General features: G+C 45.9%; 1 long non-coding RNA gene across 1 annotated transcript in view; it reads right to left on the bottom strand.

Moving 5' to 3' along the window:
• Window positions 1-2,179: 2,179 nt before the first annotated feature.
• LOC139228714 (uncharacterized) overlaps window positions 2,180-7,190 on the bottom strand; it is a 51,016-nt gene continuing 46,005 nt past the window's right edge. The window contains exon 3 of the long non-coding RNA XR_011587605.1: window positions 2,180-2,842. This is a non-coding gene — a long non-coding RNA (uncharacterized lncRNA). The remainder of the gene's footprint in view (window positions 2,843-7,190) is intronic.

The following is a 7,190-nucleotide window of genomic DNA, read 5'->3' as shown; positions in this document are numbered from 1 at the left end:
TGTCTGCCAACCAGTTCTCTATCCACATCAGTATATTACCCCCAATACCATGTGCTTTAATCTTGCACACTAATCTCTTGTGTGGGACCTTGTCAAAAGCCTTTTGAAAGTCTAAATACACCACATCCACTGGCTCCCCTTGTCCACTCTACTAGTTACATCCTCAAAAAATTCTAGAAGATTTGTCAAGCATGATTTCCCTTTCATAAATCCATGCTGACTTGGACCGATCCTGTCACTGATTTCCAAATGCGCTGCTATGACATCTTTAATAATTGATTCCAACATTTTCCCCATCACCGATGTCAGGCTGACCGGTCTATAATTCCCTGTTTTCTCTCTCCCTCCTTTTTTAAAAAGTGGGGTTACATTAGCTACCCTCCAGTCCATAGGAACTGATCCAGAGTCTATAGAATGTTGGAAACTGACCAACAATGCATCCACAATTTCTAGGGCCACTTCCTTAAGTACTCTGGGATGCAGCCTATCAGGCCCTCGGAATTTTTCGGCCTTCAATCCCATCAATTTCCCTAACACAATTTGCTGACTAATAAGGATTTCCTTTAGTTCCTCCTTCTCGCTATACCCTCGGTCCCCTAGTATTTCCTGAAGGTTATTTATGTCTTAGTGAAGACAGAACCAAAGTATTTGTTCAATTGGTCTGCCATTTCTTTGTTCCCCATTATAAATTCACCTGACCTCATTTTACTTCCCTCGGTCTCCCTGCATAGGTTCCCATCCCACTGCCCTATTAGTTTAAATCCTCCCCAACAGCACTAGCAAACACTCCCCCTAGAACATCGGTTCGAGTCCTGCCCAGATGCAGACCATCCAGGTTGTACTGGTCCCACCTCCCCCAGAACCGGTTCCAATGTCCCAGGAATTTGAATCCCTCCCTCTTGCACCATTCCTCAAGCCACGTATTCATCTTCACTATCCTGCTATTTCTACTCTGACTAGCAAGTGGCACTGGTAGCAATCCTGAGATTAGTACCTTTTGAGGTCCTACCTTTTAATTTAACTCCTAGCTCCCTAAATTCAGCTTGTAGGACCTCATCCCACTTTTTACCTATATCGTTGGTACCTATATGCACCTCAACAACCGGCTGTTCACCCTCCCCCTCCAGAATGCCCTTCAGCCGCTCCGAGACATCCTTGACCCTTGCACCAGGGAGGCAACATACCATCCTGGAGTCTCGTTTGTAGCTGCAGAAATGCCTATCTATTCTCCTTACAATAAAATCCCCCACCACTATAGCTCTCCCACTCTTTTTCCTGCCCTCCTGCACAGCAGAGCCACTCATGGCGCCATGAACTTGGCTGCTGCTGCCTTCCCCTGATGAGCCATCTCCCCCAACAGTACCCAAAACGGTATATCTGTTTTGGAGGGAGATGACCGCAGGGGATCCCTGCACTACCTTCCTTCCACTGCCCTTCCTGATGGTCACCCATTCCCTATCTGCCTGTGTAACCTTTACCTGCGGTGTGACCAACTCACTAAATGTGCTATTCACGACATCCTCAGCATCACGGATGCTCCAGAGTGAATCCATGCACAGCTCCAGTGCCGCAATGCGGTCTGGCAGGAGCTGCAGCTGGATACACTTCCCGCACACACAGTAGTCAGGGACACTGGAAGCGTCCCTGATTTCCCACATAGCACAGGAGGAGCATGACATGGGTCTGGGCTCTCCTGCCATGACTTAACCCTTAAATTACTTAATTTGGCAACAATGACTAGGTTTCTTACTGTTAAGAAAAAGAAAAAGGAAAAGAAAGCTACTCACCAATCAACCAGCCAATCACTTACCCTCTTGGCTGTGATGTCACACTTCGATTACTTTTTACTTCTTTCTTACTTTTGACCCCGCTGCAGCTGCAGATAACTGCTCCTCCCAGACTGCCTGCAGTACTCACCTGAGCGGGTGTCCCTCTTTGTTGTCGTCTGCTGCATGCTGCACAATCTGGCCAACATGAGGGCACAGCCATTGCCACCAGGCATAGACGCACCAGCTTAGGACGAGCAACAGCAGGAGGACAAGGAGCAGGAGCAGCAACAGTCATGATGGAGGAGACAGCAATCCTGTCAAGGAGGTCCCTGACCCTCTCAGAGCTAGTTTCCACTGATTTCCATCCCACTTCCCGGTCCCTGTGGACGTCCCCATCACCACATCAATTTGCCCTTTGTAAGATTAGGATCACAGGTCACACACAAGGGTATTAGGAGTTGTAAGGCATTTTATTAAGGAACGGTAGTTCAAATATAGTCAAACATAACACACAATCAGGATGGACATATGACCGTGACAAGTAGCTGATATTAGTCCCGATTGGACAGACGGCTGGTGACACAAACAGTTCTTCTCTGCACCGTCTGCCCTGAAAAGCACTTTTGATATCTCTTTTATTGTATTTTTTAGGGGTGGGCCTGGGGTAAAGTGATGGACAGGAACATTTAACCTATAAGGGCTCTTCCCAAACCAGGATGCCCAATGGCTTGTCGAGTTCTTTGTCTCAACTCTTAGGTGAAATCCTCCTCTTCACATGTCTTTCCTGTTTATACTTTCTGAAGGCCCATCCTCCTCCCAAGGTTGAAGTCAGACATGCCATTCTTCACGTTCAGATGTTTAGAGCTGTCTGTTGTCCGTTATTTATGTTCACGCTGTTCAAGTAGCTTTAGCTCATCATCATCATCATAGGCAGTCCCTCGGAATTGAGCTTTAGCTATCGTACCATGGAATTAATCCTTCAATTCTAACACCAGTCTGAAGCGACTTTTTGGTCTCAAGTTATTTCTTCCAATTCACAATTTCTTACGCCCTTCCATACCAAAGCCCCAAGACTGAAATGAGAGACAACAGCAAACATTAAACATTGCAATCACCATTTATTAAAGAACAATAACATATATAACTGTGAATTTATTCATCACGCTTGTACATTTCCTTATAGCCCCTTTTTTGTTCACCTATTCTACTACAAATCTGCAGTGTCTCCCCTGTGGCTGCAGCATGGCTGGTGGAAGGTTGTTGTGTGTCAGGGCCAGAGACTACAGATGGCCTTGTAGGATGCCCTTGACCAGCCCTGGGCCTAAAAGGCCCGGCTGCAGATTGCACCACCTCAGGCTGGATGGTGGCAGTCTGGGCTTGCTGGGTGACAAGCTGCCACTCCCCCAGGGCATCACCTCCGCTTCCCCTTCAATCTGCTGGAGCACATATTGCTGGGCTGCTGCGACACCGTGTGATCCCCAGTGGACCCAGCGGCGATGATAACAGAGCTTACGTGGCATGCAGCTGAGACTGCATGACATCACCAAGACGTTTTGTGGCATCAAGCTGAGACAGCATGAGAGCAGTCTGAGCAGCACTATTGCAGCACCAAGACGTTGCGCTACTTCTGCCTGTGCCGCAATGGAAGCTTCCGCATCGCCGTCATGAGGTCTGAATCCGCACGGTCTCTCTGGGAGTCCACCATCGTCTGCTCACTGGCAATGATGGGCTCCATGGTGTGTGCAGAGTTGTGTAGAATGCGGGAGGCGGACTCCTTCACGCACCTTATCACTTCTGACAGGCTCTTGGGCAGCCTTGCATTGCACCTATCATGTTGGAGTGCATGGCCATCATCCTTTGTGTGACGCCTCCCCATCGAGGTCCTCATCTGAGTCTTCTGCAGCCGAACTCGCCCTCTGGGGAGATGGCTCACGAGCTTCCCTTTCCCCTTGACCGTGCTGCAGCACACTACGCCCCGGTGCATCACCCGGTGCAGACCCCTGCCCTAAGCTAGCCTCTAAGGCGTAGTGCCAGTATCTGAGCTGGTGCCCGCGGGTGAGAAAAGCAGTGGCGCAGTGCTTGGCTGCTCCTCCTCGTCCCCCTCTACTTCTCCCTCGTGACTGGGTTGGGGGTGGCTCAGTCACTGGCTGTTTATTTGCTGGCTGATTATCTGAAAGCATAAATGGCTCAAGAGTCGCTTTAAGGTGAGGGCAAGGGTGCAGGAATGGTGCAAGGAAGGCAGACAATGAGGAGCTAGAAAGTGATAAGGCCTTCTGGTTTAACGGGCAAGTGGAATTAAAAGAGGGGATAAAGATACCATTGTTGCCTATAAGGGACCCACATTTACTTTCGCTAATCTTTTCCTTTTTACATACTTATAGAAGCTTTAAGAGTCCATTTTTATGTCACTCGCTAGTTTACTCTCATTCTATTTTCCCTTTTCTTGGTCCTTCTTTGCTGAATTCTAAAGTCCTCCCAACCCTCAGGCTTACTACTCTTTTTGGAAACATTATAAACCTCTTCCTTTGATTTAATACTGTTTTTTAACTTCTCGTTGGCCATGGTTGGACTTTTCCTGTGGAGTTTTTGTGCCTTAAAGGAATGTATATTTGTTGTAAATTATGTATTAATTCTTTAAATGCTATCTATTTCTTGTCTACCGTCATACCTTTTAATGTGGTTTCCCAACCTATGCAGTTTGCTTTGTTTAGATTTAAGACCCTAGTTTCAGATTTAACAAAATCACTTTCAAACTCAATATAAAATTTTACCATATTATGGTCACTCTTCCCTAAAGGCCACATTATTACAAGCTTATTAATTAACCTTTTCTCATTGCACAATACTAGATCTAAACTAGCCTGTTCCATAGAAACATAGAAAATAGGTGCAGGAGTAGGCCATTCGGCCCTTCGAGCCTGCACCACCATTCAATACGATCATGGCTGATCATGCAACTTCGGTACCCCATTCCTGCTTTCTCTCCATACCCCTTGCTCCCTTTAGCCGTAAGGGCCACATCTAACTCCCTTTTGAATATATCTAACGAACTGGCCTCAACAACTTTCTATGGTAGAGAATTCCACAGGTTCACAACTCTTGAGTGAAGAAGTTTCTCCTCATCTCGATCCTAAATGGCTTACCCCTTATCCTTAGACTGTGACCCCTGGTTCTGGACTTCTCCAATATTGGGAACATTCTTTCCTCATTGGTTCCTCAACATACTGATCTAGAAAACTATCTTGTATACATTCCATGAATTTGTCCTCTACACCATTACTGAAAATTTGGTTTGCCCAGTCTATATGTTGATTAAAGTCCCCCATGATTACTGTATTACCCTTATTACATGTATTTCTAATTTCCTGATTTATACTCTGTCCTACATTACAACTACTGTTTGGGGGCCTATAAACAACTTTCTACTTCATGATTTTCGAAGCTAAGATCCTTTCTCTCTACTGCCTTTATCCCATCCTTTATTATCAGGGCTACCCCTCCTCCTGTTCCATTTTGCCTATCTCTTCGAAAAGTTAAGTATCCTGGAATATTTAGTTCCCAACCTTGGCCACTTTGCAACCATGTCTCCATAATGGTTATTAGTTCAAATCTATTAATTTCTATCTCCGCTATTAATTCATCTATTTTGTTGCAAAAGCTTTGCACATTCAGATATAGTGCCTTTAGCTTTGACTTGTGTCTATTCTTCCCTGATGTCACCTTAGTCACTGATGCTCTATTACCTTTGTTACTTCTCTGCTGTAGTTATTTGGTTTGCCAGGACACTGGTCCAGCTTGGTTTAAGTGGCGCCTGTCCCAACAGAACAATTCCCTCTTTCCCCGTACTGGTGCCAATGCCCCATGAACTGAAGCCCCTTCCTCCGACACCACGCTTTGAGCCACGCATTTAGACCTCTATTCTGTTTGTTACTATGCCAATTTGCGCATGGTTCAGGTAATAATCCAGAGGTTTTACCTTTGAGGTTCTGCTTTTTAATTTAGATCCTACTCCTCAAACTCCCTCAGCTGAACCTCATTCCTGGTTCTACCTATGTCATTGGTTCCTACGTGGACCACAACAACTCTGCAAGTTCTTCTCCAGCCACGAGGTGATATCCTTAACCCTGGCACCAGGTAGGCAACACAACCTCCGGAACTCCCTGTCACGACTGCAGAGAACAGAATCTATCCCTCTGACGATACTGTCGCCTACCACCACATTCTTCTTTATTCCCCTCACTTGAATGGCCTCCTGTACCATGGTCAGTTTGCACATCCTCCCTGCTGTCTTTTTCTTCATCCATACAGGCAGCAAGTACCTCATACCTGTTGGACAACGTCAAGGGCTGAGGCTCCTCCATCACTACATCCTGGGTCCCCAAACCTGCATCACTCGCAGTCACACCCTCCTGTCCCTGACCATTTATAAACTCTAAAGTACTACTTAAACTAAGGAATGTGACTGCCTCCTGGAACCAAGTGTCCAGGTAACTCTCCCCCTCCCTGATGCCCTGCAATGTCTGCACTTCGTACTCCAGCTCAACAACTCCGATCCGAAATTCCTCGAGCTGCAGACACTTACCACAGATGTGGTTGCTCGGGATCGCAATGCTCTCCACAAACTCCCACATGCTGCAGTTATGGCACACCACCTGCCCTGCAAATATATGCAAATCTTGAAGTCAATGATCATAAATGAATAATTCTGTTGAACAGGTAGAAAGTTTGTAAGCAAAATTACCATTTTTATTTTGTATTGTTTAGAGTGAGATTTCCTGCTCTTGGGAGAATTCCTGCTGGAAACTCTTTAGTGTTAGGGGTGTGTTAAGAGGAGCAGGGACTGGTCTGGTGTATTCATGGCAGGAATTGGGTAGGAGCACCATAAGAGAGAGGTGCGTAATGATCTTGGGTGGCTGAGCCCCACAAGGTCCCGAGCATCAGTGTGAAACGATTGGCACATATGGATAGAAAGGGTAAACCTGGAAAACTACATCAAGCTAAATACAGAGTAGGAAAAAGGGACACAGGTTTAAACTAATGATAGGCAAATTTAAGATTGATGGTGGGAGGTTCTTCTTCATATAAATAGCAATCAACACATGGAATGAATTCTCAGGTAGAATACTGGAGGTATTTAAGAAATGGCCAGATGCTGTGTTGGGATGACTGCAGGATAAGTAATTGAAGATGGGCCAAATGGCCTTCCTCATCTGTTGTCATGTGATCTTGTGAAACAGCCACATCTGTTTGGAAATCTCCTTTGGTGTGGCATGTGCACAGCTTACACAACCCACAGTCTATGTATAGTATCACCTATGAGCTGAGAGTAAACTGTCACTCTGAACTTCAGTGAAACAGAATTTTAAAAGAACAATAGACACTTTGACAGTTGTCCATGTAAGGAACACAAAGCGAGTTTTG

The sequence above is a fragment of the Pristiophorus japonicus genome, chromosome 18 (genome assembly GCF_044704955.1).
Source record: "Pristiophorus japonicus isolate sPriJap1 chromosome 18, sPriJap1.hap1, whole genome shotgun sequence".
Classification (NCBI taxonomy): Eukaryota; Metazoa; Chordata; class Chondrichthyes; family Pristiophoridae; genus Pristiophorus; species Pristiophorus japonicus.
Note: the sequence above shows the minus strand (reverse complement) of the source record. Positions and strands in the feature narration are given on the sequence as shown.